This window comes from Pristiophorus japonicus, chromosome 20 (genome assembly GCF_044704955.1).
Source record: "Pristiophorus japonicus isolate sPriJap1 chromosome 20, sPriJap1.hap1, whole genome shotgun sequence".
NCBI lineage: Eukaryota > Metazoa > Chordata > Chondrichthyes > Pristiophoridae > Pristiophorus > Pristiophorus japonicus.
In genome coordinates this window covers 83,573,471-83,589,671 of record NC_091996.1, presented here as the reverse complement: position 1 = coordinate 83,589,671, position 16,201 = coordinate 83,573,471, and the positions used below count along the sequence as shown (strand labels likewise).

The following is a 16,201-nucleotide window of genomic DNA, read 5'->3' as shown; positions in this document are numbered from 1 at the left end:
CAAAATTGGATATTAAGGGAATCAAGGGATATGGGGACAGTGCAGAAAAGTGGAGTTGAGGTTAAAGATCAGCCATGACATTGAATGGCAGAGCAGGCTCGAGGGGCCGAATGGTCCTAATTATTATGTTAAATTATATTTTCTGTGAAATCTGCCTAATTTGCAACTGTCTCCCGAGGGAACCTGTTCCATAGATTGACCACTCGCTCACTGCGCAGATCAGTTTAGAATTTCTCTTTCTCTCCCCCCGCCCCCCCCCCCCCCAATGCAAGCCATATCCTTTGGTTCTGCTGTTCTGGACAAGGCAAAGTGAAATAGCTCGTCACGGTCTTACATTACCTAGTCCCCTAACAATCCGAAAAACAGCAATCATACCACCTCTCGACCATCAGTTTTCATAAACACAGAAGGAGGCCCTTTGGCCCATCATGCTTGTGCCGGCTTTTTGAAAGAGCTGTTCAATTGGTCCCACTCCCCTGCTCTTTCCCCATAGCCCTGCAAAATTTTCCTTTTCAAGGATTTACGCAATTTCCCTTGTTTCCTCATGTCACCTCTGGTTCTTTTGCCAATTACTTTAAGCCTGGTTACCAACCCTTCTGCCACTGGAAACCGTTGCTCCTTATTTACTCTCTCAAAACCCTTAATGACTTTGTGCACCTCTATCAAATCTCCCCTTAACCTTCTCTGCTCCAAAGAGAGCAACCCCAGTTTCTCCAGTCTCTCCACATAACTGAAGTCCCTCATCCCTGGCACCATCGTAGTAAATCTCCTCTGCACCCTCTCCAAGGCCTTGACATCCTTCCTAAAGTGCAGTGTGTAGAAATGACCACTGCTCCAGTTTGGGGCCCAACCAATGCTTTATAAAGCTTTATCATAACTTTGCTTTTGTACTCTGCCTCTATTTATAAAGCTAAGGATCCCATTTGGCTTTTTAACAGCCTTCTCAACTTGGTTCTGTCACCATCAAAGATTTGTGTACGCAAATCCTTGATCTCTCTTTATGCGCACCCCCTTTAAAATTGTACCATTTAGTTTATATTGCCTCTCCTCATTCTTCCTACCAAAATGAATCACTTCGCACTTCTCTGCATTAAATGTGTCTGCCCATTTCGCCAGCTTGTCTATGTCCTGTTACTATCCACCACACTGTTTACTACATTTCCAAGTTTTGTGTCATCTGCAGACTTTGAAATTATGCCCTGTGCACTCAAATCCAGATCCTTGTAAGCACAGTCGTCCTAAGAATGACCCCTGGGGGACACCATTGCAGAGTTCCCTTAGCTCTGAAAAATCTCTGCTGTCTGTCCCTTCGTTTTCCAGCCCAAATTCCACAATCGTTCCTCATAATCCAATCTCTCCATTCCTTCAATCATTCTGGTTGCTGTCTTCTGTATCCTTTCAACAGTTGCAGTATCCATTTTGTGCCGTGGTGACCCGAACTGTATACCGTATTCCAAGTGTGGTCGCACCAATGATTTATAACATGGAAGGATCACCTCACCATTTTGGCTCGATATTGACCTTTGAATGCATCCCAACGTCTCATTTGTTTTACTCACCGCCATTGAGCAGTGCTGCGATAGCTTCAATTTATTGTCAATCATAACCCCCAGATCTTTTACTTTCCGCGCAAGTTATTTTCATTCCATTTAAGTAATAGTCCCTTCCTGGATTTTTTTTTTATCCCCATGTGATGCACTTTGCATTTCCCTCCATTGAATGTAATCTGCCACCTGTGTGCTCAATTACCAAGTACATTCAAATCCTGTTTTGCTTTAGAGTCACAAGAACATAAGAAATAGGAGTCGGCCATTTGGCCCCTCGAGCCTACTCCACCATTTAATAAGATCATGGCTGATCTGATCTTGGCCTCAACTCCACTTCCCTGCCTGCTCCCCATAACCCTTGACTCCCTTATTGTTCAAAAATGTGTATCGCCACCTTAAGTATATTCAATGGCCCAGCCTCCACAGCTCTCTGAGGTAGAGAATTCCAAAGATTCACGACTCTCAGAAGAAATTCTTCCTCATCTCCGTTTTACATGGGCGATCCCTTATTCTGAAACTACGCCCCCTAGTTCGAGTCTCCCCCATGAGGGGAAACATCCTATCTGCGTCTACCTGGTCAAGCCCATTGTCCCCATCGCCTATAAGAAATTATTGCTCAAAAGGTACAAGAGACAACTGGTTCATATGTGGAGCTGGTCTGAAATGGCAGGCAGTGACGAGTGGGGTGCCGCAGGGCTCAGTGCTGGGACCCCAGCTATTTACAATATACATCAATGATTTAGATGAAGGAATTGAGTGTAATATCTCCAAGTTTGCAGATGACACTAAGCTCCGTGGCGGTGTGAGCTGTGAGAAGGATGCTAAGAGGCTGAAGAGTGATTTGGACAGGTTAGGTGAGTGGGCAAATGCATGGCAGATGCAGTATAATGTGGATAAATGTGAGGTTATCCACTTTGGTGGAAAAAACACGAAGGCAGAATATTATCTGAATGGCGGCAGATTAGGAAAAGGGGAGGTGCAACGAGACCAAGGTATCATGGTACATCAGTCATTGAAAGTTGGCATGCAGGTACAGCAGGCGGTGAAGAAGGCAAATAGTATGTTGGCCTTCATAGCTAGGGGATTTGAGTAAAGGAGCAGGGAGGTCTTACTGCAGTTGTACAGGGCCCTTAGTGAGGCCTCACCTGGAATATTGTGTTCAGTTTTGGTCTCCTAATCTGAGGAAGGACATTCTTGCTATTGAGGGAATGCAGCGAAGGTTCACCAGACTGATTCCGGGGATGGCAGGACTGACATATGAGGAGAGACTGGATTGACTGGGCCTGTATTCACTGGAGTTTAGAAGGATGAGAGGTGATCTCACAAAATATATAAAATTCAGACGGGACTGGACAGGTTAGATGCAGAAAGAATGTTCCCAATGTTGGGGAAGTCCAGAACCAGGGGACACAGTCTTAGGATAAGGGGTAAGCCATTTAGGCCTGAGATAAGGAAAAACTTCTTCAGAGTTGTTAACCTGTGGAATTCTCTATCGCGAGAGTTGTTGAGGCCAGTTCATTGGATATATTCAAGAGGGAGTTAGATATGGCCCTTATGGCTAAAGGGATCAAGGGGTATGGAGAGAAAGCAGGAAAGTGGTACTGAGGTGAATGATCAGCCATGATCTTATTTGAATGGTGGTGTAGGCTCGAAGGGTCGAATGACCTCCTCCTGCACCTATTTTCTATGTAACGAATGAGGTGAAGCAGCGAAGCAAACATTTATCATGTTGAGTCTCTGTGTATTTTGACTACCATTTCTATTACTGCCCTCTTCCACCAGCCTCCTCCAAAAGTTAAATCTGTCTGCTAATGCCAGTCTCATTGTATTGCGTGTATCTCCATTGAGAGCCAAAAATTGGTAGGTAGTTCTCGCGGTACACAGCACTATTTCATTAATGTCAGCCGTGGCTCGGTAATGAGTGCTCCTGCCTGAGTTTTTAAAAAATTTCAAAATATACTTTATTCATATAAAAATTTGCGCAATACGTTGGAAAGCAGTTCAGTTCATTTGGATGCGGTCAGCAATTCCACACAATACATTTGGATGCTGACGGCAGTTCCGTTCAATACATTTGCTTGCTTTATATTTCGAGGTACAATTCAGTACAATCCAGGATACATTGCAATACAGTCATCAAATTATGGTACACAGAATGGGTGAGGGTACAGTTACATTTCTTTGCAACATACATTACTAAACAGAGCTTACATTATACATGGCACTACATAGGTGTTTTCAGATCATAGTGCCCTATGTATACAAAGGTTTACAAGTACAGCCTGAGGGGAGTTTTATACTGATTCCAGCCCTTGGGTTTACCGTGGCGGAAGGGCTTTAAACTGTGGCCCTTCCCCATCGTGCCTTTGCGGCGACGGCACCAATTTTTAGTGCGCCCCTCAGCATGTACTCCTGGATCTTGGATTGCGCCAGTCTGCAACACACAGACGTGGACATCTCCTTGCTCTGGAAGACCAGCAAGTTTCGGCAAGACCAAAGTGCGACCTTCACCAAGTTGATGGCCCTCCAGCAGCAGATGATGTCTGTCTTGGCGTGTGTTCCTGGGAACAGCCCGTAGAGCACAGAGTCCTGTGTTACGGAGCTGCTTGGGATGAACCTCGACAGCAACCACTGCATCTCCTTCCAGACCTGCCTTGCAAAGGCGCACTCCTGAAGGAGATGGGTGACAGTCTCGTCCGCCTCGCAGCCGACTTGGGGGCACCGTGCCGTGCTGCTGAGACGCCGGCTCTGCATGAAGGATCTGCCGGGTAGGGCCCTCCTCACCGCCAACCAAGCTACGTCATGGTGCTTGTGTGAAAGCTCTGGCGATGAGACGTTCTGCTAAACGAGTTTGACAGTCTGCTCGGGGAACCATCCGACAGGGTCCACCCTCTCCTTCTTTCGTAGGGCGTTCAGGACCTGACATGCCGACCATTGCTTCATGGTCTTTTTTCTGAAACTTTTCCACGAAGGACAGGTGGATAGGTATGGTCCAACTGGTGGGGGTGTTTCGCGGCAGCGTGGCCAGACCCATCCTTCGCAACACCGGAGACAGGTAGAACCTCACCACGTAGTGACACTTAATGTTTGCGTACCGGGGTTCTGTGCACAGCTTGACGCAGCCGCACACTGAGGGCCACGTTCGGAACATCCTTTCCTCCATGTCCAGAGATTTGTACATGTCTCTGCAGACAAAGTCCATTTTGGACCTCCAGACAAAGTGGAAGACAGCCCGGGTGACTGCCGCAGCGCAGGAGCGTGAGATGGACCAGACCTGCGCCACGTACAACAACACCGAGAGCACCTCACTCCTGATGACCAGGTTCTTTCCTGCAATGGAGAAGGAGCGCAGCTTCCACCATCCCAGTTTTTGTTTCACTTTGGCGATACGCTCTTCCCAGTCTTTTGGCGCATGCCCCGTCCGCTCCGAACTATATTCCCAACACCTTCAGGTAATCTGGCTTAATGGTGAAGGGAATAAAGGATCGGTCGGCCCAGTTATCAAAGAACATGGCCTCGCTTTTGCTGCAATTGATCTTCGCTCCCGAGGCCAGTTCAAATTGGTCTCAGATTGTGAGCAATCTGTGGACCGACTGCAGATCCGAGCAAAAGATGGCGACGTCGTCCATGTACAGGGAGGTCTTGACCTGAGCGCCTCCGCTGCCTGGGATCGTCACCCCTCTAATGCCCGCATCCTTCCTGATGGACTCGGCAAAGGGCTCGATACAGCACACAAACAAGGCAGAGGAGAGAGGACAGCCTTGCCTGACTCCAAACCTGATTGGAAAGCTTTCAGTTTCCCACCCGTTGATTAGAACTGCGCTACTGTGTAGAGCAGTTGGATCCAATTGCGGATACCCTCCCCAAACCCCATTTTGGAGAGCACGCCCATCAGGTACTTGTGCGATATCCTGCCAAAGGCCTTCTCCTGGTCTAAGCTGATTAAGCAGGTGTCCACCCTCCTGTCCCGCATGTAGGCGACCGTATCCATGAGTAGCACGAGGCTATCAGGCTATCGGCGAGAGGCCTACAAAAGGCCGCGAGAGGCGATGGGAGGTGCGTGGAGAGACGTGAGTCCGGGGTCGGCGAGAGGCCGATAAAGGCGTGCTTGTGCAGCTACAGGGAGAGGGCAAAAAAGTAGTAGAAAGAAACAGAAAGGTGACGTCACAGCCAAGGGGGAAAGTGATTGGCTGGTGATTGGTAAGTAGCTTTTCTTTTTTTTTCTCCTATAACAGTGAGTAAACTTTAACATTGTTGTTGCCAGTTTAAGTTAATCTAAGGGTTAAGTCATGACAGGAGAGCTCGGTCATGTGATATGCTCCTCCTGTACCATGTGGGAACTCGGACACTTCCGGTGTCCCTGACGACTACGTGTGCGGGAAGTGTATCCGCCTCCAGCTCCTGACAGACCACGTTGCAGAGTTGGAGCTGAGGGTGGATTTACTCTGGAGCATCCACGATGCTGAGAATGACGTGAGTAGCACGTGTAGCGAGTTGGTCTTACCGCAGGTGAAGGGTCCACAGCCAGCTAGGGAATGGAAGACCAGCAGGAAGAGCAGTGCAGGGGTCCCCTGCGGTCATCCCCCTGCAAAACAGATGCACCGCTTTGGGTACTGTTGAGGAAGATGACTCATCAGGGGAGGGCAGCAGCAGCCAAGTTCATGGCACCATGGCTGGCCCTGCTGCACAGAAGGATGGGAAAAAGAGTGGGAGAGCTATAGTGATAGAGGACTCTATTGTAAGGAGAATGGATAGGAGTTTCTGCGGCCGCAACCGAGACGCCAGGATGGTATGTTGCCTCCCTGGTGCAAGGGTCAAGGATGTCTCGGAGCGGCTGCAGAGCATTCTGGAGAGGGAGGGTGAACAGCCAGTTGTCGTGGTACATGTAGGTACCAACGATATAGGAAGAAGCGGGAAGCGGTCCTACAAGCTGAATTTAGGGAGCTCGGAGTTAAATTAAAAAGTAGGACCTCAAAGGTAGTAATCTCTGGATTGCTACCAGTGCCACATGCTAATCAGAGTAGAGGGAGCAGGATAGTTAGAATAAATACGTGGCTTGAGCAGTGGTGCAAGAGGGAGGGATTCAAATTCCTGGGACATTGGAACCAGTTCTGGGGGAAAAGGGACGGTCTCCACTTGGGCAGGACTGGAACTGATGTCCTAGGGGTAACATTTGCTAATGCAGTTCGGGAGTGTTTAAACTAATATGGCAGGGGGATGGGAACCTATGCAGCGAGATAGGGCGAAGTAATATGGAGTCAAACAGATGGTAGAAAGGTAAAAAGCAATAGTGGAAGGCCGAGTAAACAAAGGCAAGAAACAAAAAGGGCCACACTACATCATAATTCTAAAAGGACAAAGGGTGTTAAAAAAACAAGTCTGAAAGCTTTGTCTCTTAATGCAAGGAGTATCCGTAATAAGGTGGATGAATTAACTGTGCAAATAGATGTTAATGGATATGATGTGATTGGGATTACGGAGACGTGGCTCCAGGATGATCAGGTCTGGGAACTCAACATCCATGGGTATTCAACATTCAGGAAGGATAGAATAAAAGGAAAAGGAGGTTGGGTAGCATTGTTGGTTAAAGAGGAGATTAATGCAATAGTTAGGAAGGACATTAGCTTGGATGATGTGGAATCTATATGGGTAGAGCTGCAGAACACCAAAGGGCAAAAAACGTTAGTGGGAGTTGTGTACAGACCTCCAAACAGTAGTAGTGATGTTGGGGAGGACATCAAACATGAAATTAGGAGTGCGTGCAATAAAGGTGCAGCAGTTATAATGGGTGACTTTAATATGCATATAGATTGGGCTAACCAAACTGGAAGCAATACAGTGGAGGAGGATTTCCTGGAGTGCATAAGGGATGGTTTTCTAGACCAATATGTTGAGGAACCAACTAGGGGGGGAGGCCATCTTAGACTGGGTGTTGTGTAATGAGAGGATTAATTAGCAATCTCGTTGTGCCTTGGGGAAGAGTGACCATAATATGGTGGAATTCTACATTAGGATGGAGAATGAAACAGTTAATTCAGAAACCATGGTCCAGAACTTAAAGAAGGGTAACTTTGAAGGTATGAGGCGTGAATTGGCTCGGATAGATTGGCGAATGATACTTAAGGGGTTGATTGTGGATGGGCAATGGCAGACATTGAGACCGCATGGATGAACTACAACAATTGTACATTCCTGTCTGGCGTAAAAATAAAAAAGGGAAGGTGGCTCAACCGTGGCTATCAAGGGAAATCGGGGATAGTATTAAAGCCAAGGAAGTGGCATACAAATTGGCCAGAAATAGCAGTGAACCTGGGGACTGGGAGAAATTTAGAACTCAGCAGAGGAGGGCAAAGGGTTTGATTAGGGCAGGGTAAATAGAGTGCGATAGGAAGCTTGCAGGGCACATTAAGACGGACTGCAAAAGTTTCTATAGATATGTAAAGAGAAAAAGGTTAGTAAAGACAAACGTAGGTCCCCTGCAGTCAGAATCAGGGGAAGTCATAACAGGGAACAAAGACATGGCAGACCAATTGAACAAGTACTTTGGTTCGGTATTCACTAAGGAGGACACAAACAACCTTCCGGATATAAAAGGGGTCAGAGGGTCTAGTAAGAAGGAGGAACTGAGGGAAATCCTTATTAGTCGGGAAATTGATGGGATTGAAGGCCGATAAATCCCCAGGGCCTGATGGACTGCATCCCAGAGTACTTAAGGAGGTGGCCTTGGAAATAGCGGATGCATTGACAGTCATTTTCCAACATTCCATAGACTCTGGATCAGTTCCTATCGAGTGGAAGGTAGCCAATGTAACCCCACTTTTTAAAAAAGGAGGGAGAGAGAAAACAGGGAATTATAGACCGGTCAGTCTGACATCAGTAGTGGGTAAAATGATGGAATCAATTATTAAGGATGTCATAGCAGCGCATTTGGAAAGAGGTGACAAGTCAGCATGGATTTGTGAAAGGGAAATCATGCTTGACAAATTTTCTGGAATTTTTTGAGGATGTTTCCAGTAGAGTGGACAAGGGAGAACCAGTTGATGTGGTATATTTGGACTTCCAGAAGGTTTTCGACGCGGTCCCACACAAGAGAATAATGTGCAAAGTTAAAGCACATGGGATTGGGGGTAGTGTGCTGACATGGATTGAGAACTGGTTGTCAGACAGGAAGCAAAGAGTAGGAGTAAATGGATACTTTTCAGAATGGCAGGCAGTGACTAGTGGGGTACCGCAAGGTTTTGTGCTGGGGCCCCAGCTGTTTACATTGTACATTAATGATTTGGACAAGGGGATTAAATGTAGTATCTCCAAATTTGCGGATGACACTAAGTTGGGTGGCAGTGTGAGCTGCGAGGAGGATGCTATTAGGCTGCAGAGTGACTTGGATAGGTTAGGTGAGTGGGCAAATGGAATGCAGATGAAGTATAATGTGGATAAATGTGAGCTTATCCACTTTGGTGGTAAAAATAGAGACAGACTATTATCTGAATGGTGACAGATTAGGAAAAGGGGAGGTGGAATGAGACCTGGGTGTCATGGTACATCAGTCATTGAAGGTTGGCATGCAGGTAGAGCAGACGGTTAAGAAAGCAAACGGCATGTTGGCCTTCATAGCGAGGGGATTTGAGTACAGGGGCAGGGAGGTGTTGCTACAGTTGTACAGGGCCTTGGTGAGGCCACACCTGGAGTATTGTGTACAGTTTTGGTCTCCTAACTTGAGGAAGGACATTCTTGCTATTGAGGGAGTGCAGCGAAGGTTCACCAGACTGATTCCCGGGATGGCGGGACTGACATATCAAGAAAGACTGGATCAACTGGGCTTCTATTCACTGGAGTTCAGAAGAATGAGAGGAGATCTCATCGAAACGTTTAAAATTCTGACGGGTTTAAACAGGTTAGATGTAGGAAGAATGTTCCCAATGTTGGGGAAGTCCAGAACCAGGGGTCACAGTCTGAGGATAAGGGGTAAGCCATTTAGGACCGAGATGAGGAGAAACTTCTTCACTCAGAGAGTGGTGAACCTGTGGAATTCTCTACCACAGAAAGTTGTTGAGGCCAATTCATTAAATATATTCAAAAAGGAGTTAGATGTCGTCCTTACTATTAGGGGGATCAAGGGGTATGGCGAGAAAGCAGGAATGGGGTACTGAGGTTGCATGTTCAGCCATGAACTCATCGAATGGCGGTGCAGGCTCGAAGGGCCGAATGGCCTACTCCTGCACCTATTTTCTATGTTTCTATGTTTTTTTCCTGCCGGGGACAGCGCAGGTCTGGTCCGGGTGAATCACCAGTTCAAGAGCAGACTTGACCCTGTTGGCGATGACCTTTGACAGGATCTTATAGTCCACATTGAGCAGCGAAATGGGCCGCAAGTTTTTGATTTCCTCCCTCTTCTCCCTTCTGCTTGTAGATGAGGGTGATGATGCCTTTCCTCATCGATTTTGACATGCTGCCGGCCAGGAGCATACCCTTGTACACTTCCAGCAGGTCTGGGCCCATCCAGTCCCACAGAGCCCAATACAACTCGACCGGTAAGCCTTCGCTTCCAGGAGTTTTATTCGTCTCGAAGGACCGGACGGCCTTTGTCGCTCATCCAGAGTTAGCGGGTGGTCCAGACTCTCCCGCTCGCTGTTGTCTAAGACATCCGAGATAGACGACAGGAAAGACTGGGAGGCCGTGCGGTCTGTGGGCTTGACGTCATACAGCCTGGCATAGAAGGATTTGCTGATCCTCAGCATGTCAGGCTGCGAAGATGTCACCGAACCGTCGTCTTCCTTTCGGCTGGTGATCACAAAGCTCTCCCTGTGTACCTTTTGGAAGAAGAAACGCGAACACATCTCATTCTGCTCGACGGAGCAGATTCTGGAGCGGAAGATGATTTTGGAGGACTCTGAGGCAAAGAGTGAGGCTTGCTGGCCGTTCACCTCTTCGAGTTCCTCCGTGACATCGACCCCCATCGACTGCAGCAGGAGCAGGTTTTGCATGCTCTTCTGGAGTTGGGACAATTCCCTCTGTCTCCCTCTCGCCAACTGAACACCTTTGAGGATGAAGAATCTCTTGATGTTCGTCTTGATTGTTTCCCACCAGTGCATCGGGGAATCGCAGAGGGACTTTACGGTTCTCCAACCTTTGTAATCTCTCTTGAGTTCCTCAACATTTTCCGGAGTCAACAGTTTCACGTTCAGCTCCCATATCCCTCTGCCAACTTTCTGGTTTTCCTGTGGGTGTTTAAATCCCACTCCAGAGACTTGAACATAAAATCTAGGCCGACATTTCAGTGGAGTACTGAGGGAGCACTGCACTGTCAGAGGTGCTGTTTTTCGGGGGAGACTTTAAAGCGAAGCCCCTTCTGCACTCTCAGGTGGACGTAAAAGATCCCACCGCACTATTTTGAAGGGCACAGGAGATCGCCGTGGTGTCCTGGCCAATATTTATCCTCCAACCAACATCACTAAAATATTAACTGGTCATTATCACATTGCTGTTTGTAGGACCTTGCTGTGCAAAGTTTGGCTATCCGGTTTCCTACATTATAATTGTGACCTCACTTCCAAAGTGCTTTGGGTCATGAAAGATGCTGTAGAAATACAAATTCTTTCCTTTTCTTATTGGTTGAATGGAGGTATCCATGTGGGAAATCAGTAGAATTGATCCAGCTACTTTTAGAAGAAGCTGTCTGAGATTAATGCTGTGTACTAGGACTTTGCATGGTGAATTTATCTTGGTAGCAGCTTGAGTTTTCAAGAGCCGATCAAGACAGGTGTGCTGTCTCCATCAACAAACTGGCTGAGACTCCAACTGACACTTCAAACATCTCAAAATTAAAGCCCTCCTTGTCTGTGGGTATCACTCTGGATTCAAGCACCACTATCTGATAATTTCCACGTTTCATTCCTTGTCTCATCTATTCACTGAAATTCTTCACACTTTCATGACCTCCAGGCTCGGCTTCTCCAACGCTCTCCTCTTTGACTTCCCAAGCTCCACCATATATAAACTCTAAATCCCTGTCCTTGTCAGCCTTGACTAGCTTTCCATTCCCCAATACATTGACTTCAAAATCCTCATTTACAGATCTCTCAATAGGCTTATCTCACCCACCTCTGTACCTCCGTGTCTAATCCTGCCTCGCCTTCCTCCAGCATTATTGGAAGAACCTTTATCCGCCTCCGCCTACTCTCCCTAAACCCCTCTGCCTTGCTACCTTTCTATTCTTATTCAAGAGTTTCCACAATGCCGACTTTGTTCTTTTGGTCATCTCCCCAACTCCCCTTCTAGTGCTTGGTGTCTGTTCTTTTCCTCGAAGTGACTTGGGGCATTCACTGCATCAAAGATGCTAAATAGAAGAAAGTTGTTTTTCATCAGGCGAACACTCTCGCCTCTGAGTCAGAAGGTCGAGGGTTCAAGCCCCGCTCAGCGACTTGAGCACAAAAATCTAGGCTGACACTCCCAGTGCAGTGCTGAGGGAGCGCCGCACTGTCGGAGGTGCCGTCTTTCGGATGGGACATTAAACTGAGGCCCCGTCTGCTCTCTCAGGTGGATGTTAAAGATCCCATGGCACTATTTTGAAGAAGAACAGGGGAGTTATCCCCGATGTCCTGAGCTAATATTTATCCCTCAATCAACAGATGATCTGGGTCATTTATCACATTACTGTTTGTGGGCGCGCGCTTCTGCACAAATTGACCACAGCGTTTCCCACATTACAACAGTGACTACACTCCAAAAGTACTTTGTTGGCTGTAATTCACTTTGAGACGTCCAGTGGCCGTAAAAGGCGCGCTATATATCCAACGCTGTCTTTTTTTTTTAATTAAAAAAAGTATTCTATGTTTGAGATTGCGGAATGGAGTCAGCAGGCTACCCATTCATTTCTGGACTCACGATTTCAATCAGATTGGACTGGACAAAAATCATCTCCATCTAACTGTATCCCCAATTCCTAGTGGAAAATTGGACTTCAGTGTAAAACGGCCCACTCATTGGAAGAAAATTGGTGGTCTTGCTCGGTAATTCTAGCTAGTATGGGAAATTGAAAAATCCACACTGATATACTTTTGTGAGCTGGAATCACAAATCCATTAGTGCAGAGGGAGCTTTATCCTGCATCCAGCATTGTTGGTGATTCCAATCTATATTCAACATCTTTCAGATTGCATTTCCCTCACTTCACAGTCTGTCTTCTCCTAGTGCAATGGCTGAATTACTTCATCTTGATCTCTGTCCCTCAGTGAGCCAATGAGAACTTTATCTTCCAATCATGCATTTGGACACCAAATCCAACCAACAGCTGCACCTTTTCTTTGGCACCTTGAGTCCTGCTTCAACCGTCAACCTTCTAGTCCTCAGCCCCCCCCCTTGATCTCCAATGGAACTCCCTACATTTCCATTGCTAAACCTTCCTCCGTGAAACTGTTTCCTCTTTTGTGCCAAACTCTCTCTCATCAGAAACCATAAACTCTCAAAATTCAATTCTTGCTTCCATATCTAGGGAATCTGGCTTTAGCATTTGCAGCTCTCACTCCTGGACTTGAGGTCATCCAAAACTCAGCAGTCTGTGTCCTAACTCGCACCAAGTCACGATGACCCATCACCCCTGTGCTTTCTGACGTACATTGGCTCCCGGTTAAACAAATCGTCTTTCAAAATTCTCAACCTTGTTTACCAATCACTCCATGGCCTTGCCCCTCCCTATTTCTAATCTTTTTCAGTCTCACAACCCCACAAGATGTCTGTGCTCCTCAAATTAAGCCCTCTTGAAGATCCCTCATTATAACTGCTCAACCATTGGTAGCCATGCCATCAGCTGTTTGGGCCCCAAGCTCTGGAGCTCCCTCCCTAAACCTCTCTGCCTCTCTTTCCTCCTTTTAAGGAGCTCCTTAAAACCTTCCTCTTTAACCAAGTTTTTGGTCACCTGCCTTAATTTCTTCCTTTGTGGCTTGGTGTCAAATTTATCGGTTTTGTCTTGTAACACTGCTTTTGAAGCGCCTTGGGATGTTTTACTACGTTAAGGGCGCTATATAAATAAAAGTTGTTGTTGGACAGGATTGAAGATAAAGATTTTAATCTGATGCTGTTCCTCTCTCTCTTCTAACGGCCAACCCCTCTCCCTGCTCCAATCTTTCCACTTTTAATATCAGTACAGGTACTACTACGAGTGCTCCTCTGAACACACATTTCTGCTGAGTTGCGAGCATGCAATCCTCCATGCTCTCTCTGCTCCCCCGCGTCCTTGTTATATTGAAATCGGTGCTCACCGCAAAATCTCCATTCTTTCCCAGCACCACTAAACTGTGGGATGCCTTACCTCCCTCAGCCTTTCCTTCCTCGGGTAACCTTCAGGTCTTCGAAATCTAAACTTGGCATCGCCTAATCGCTACTTCATGATCTATCCAGTCTTTCCGATCACTGTTCTCAAACTTTGCCGGTGTTCTTCATCTTACTTTCTCAATTTAGAAAAAGAATCGAGCCTATTTTGTGCCTGACCAGGGATTACATGGAAACATAGAAAATAGGTGCAGGAGTAGGCCCTTCGAGCCTACACCACCATTCAATATGATCATGGCTGATCATGCAACTTCAGTACCCCTTTCCTGCTTTCTCTCCATTCCCCTTGATCCCTTTAGCCATAAGGGCCACATCTAACTCCCTTTTGAATATATCTAATGAACTGAACTCAACAACTTTCTGTGGTAGAGAATTCCACAGGTTCACACTTCTCTCAGTGAAGAAGTTTCTCCTCATACCGGTCCTAAATGGCTTACCCCTTATCCTTAGACTGTGACTCTTGGTTCTGGACTTCCCCAACATCGGGAACATTCTTCCTGCATCTAACCTGTCCAATCCCATCAGAATTTTATATGTTTCTATGAGGTCCCCTCTCATTCTTATAAATTCCAGTGAATATAAGCCTCGTCGATCCAGTTATTTTTGATAATGCTGAGCCCAAAATGGGTAAGCAATGGCATCCCTCACTTTCAGCATTTAAATCCCCTCTCTTTCCCCCCCCCCCCCCCCCCCCCCCGTCTCCCCTTCCTCTGGTGAAGAGAAAATCAGCATTCTGTCACTAATATATAGTAGTAATTAAAAAAGATAAACCATTCGGCACTTTAAATGGAATTCAAAGTCCGTCAAACTGCAGATTTACTTGTTGCTTATTGTGTTTCGAATGGAGTTTATGGATGGTAGAATAACAGCAGACAGCCTCCAAACATTTGAAATGCATGATTCACCGGTGACTACACACCTTCAAGGTCAGCCCCCTAACATCCATCTCGTTGAGCAAGAATTGCATCATTCATCTCGTGGGGTGTGATCATTACTGTTCTTTTAACCATTTCCACGATCAGTCGTTGCACATTATTCATCGGCAACTGTAAAACACATTCCCTTGTCGCGCCGGGCCGACTTGCCAGATGCCCTTAATTTTGCCAGCCTGCAGAACCATTGAGGCCATTGAGCCGTGCGGAGGTATGGTGCTCACGCCCAGGCTGCTCACTGTCTTTCACATAGAAGAGACCGTGACACACGCGGAAATTAGAATGGGCCGCGGAGCCAGTTAAAGGGACCATACACCTACAATGAAAATTAGAGGGAACATCTCCCGTTACTGCCAGGCAGTGTTTTTAATTAAACAAGGAGCGGACTTGAAAGTCAAGTTAACCTTTTTGTGGATTGCCAGTAACATTTGCTTTTCTTGACGAAAAATAAAAGCAAACAAAATTCTGGTCTCTGATTAACACCCACGATTTGGGAGTGGGTGTGCATCAGAGAGGCATTGTGCGTATTTACCATTTGCACAGCACTAGCAAAAACCGATCCCTTTGACGACTGCAGTTTCTCAAGGGGTGGAAATGGCCATTGCGGAGATTTTTTTTTAAAAAAGCTCTCGACCGCAGAATGGTGTGAAAACATCAGTCAGAGCCAAGAATATATCTGAAAAATAATTTTTTTCTCTGTTGATTTGAGGCTGGAAACAATTTTTTTTTGTTGGTAATACTGAACACTTCTTTAACCTATCTTGCAGGCACTTCAGTTCCATCTATGCCAATTATAACAAGGTGTTCGGAAAATCCTGCTCAGCCATTACATGACCAGAAATATCTGCACTTTTTGAATAGAGGCATTTAGTACTCGGGAGGGTAATTGGTTTGGTGCTTTCCTACTTTTTCAAAAAAAACCTATGTTGCCTTCATTAGTTTTGATTTGTTGTTTCATTGACAGCACGTCCCCTAATGCTGAAGGAGTCAAAATATTCTGTGTGGTACCTGTAGCCCTTAAGTTTTAACTCCTGAAATTCCTGTTTGCACATTAGCTCCGTGTGCCGCAGGCTAGTTTTCTTATCCGGTCTGTCGATCCTTCCTGAGGTGCGGTGACCACAACTGCAAGCACTGCTCTAAATAGAGCTTTATATAACTCGCATAACTTGCTCCGTTTGTATTCCAGCCCCCTCGAGATAAAGGCCAACATTCCACCGAATTTTTTATGTTTTTTTTCTGTACCTGACCATTAGCTTTCCAGTAAGTTGGTTCTTGGGCATCCTGAATATCCTCTTCCTCCAGTCCCTAAATTTGCACCATTTTAGAAAATGTATCATTCACGGGTCCAAAATGGATGACCTCGCACTCCCACATTGAACTCCATCTGCCACCGTC

At 46.4% G+C, this 16,201-nt stretch overlaps 1 protein-coding gene across 6 annotated transcripts in view; it reads left to right on the top strand.

The window, feature by feature from the left end:
* The window catches only part of LOC139232634 (misshapen-like kinase 1), a 259,745-nt gene that overhangs the window by 108,846 nt on the left and 134,698 nt on the right, over window positions 1–16,201 (top strand). The window lies entirely within an intron of this gene.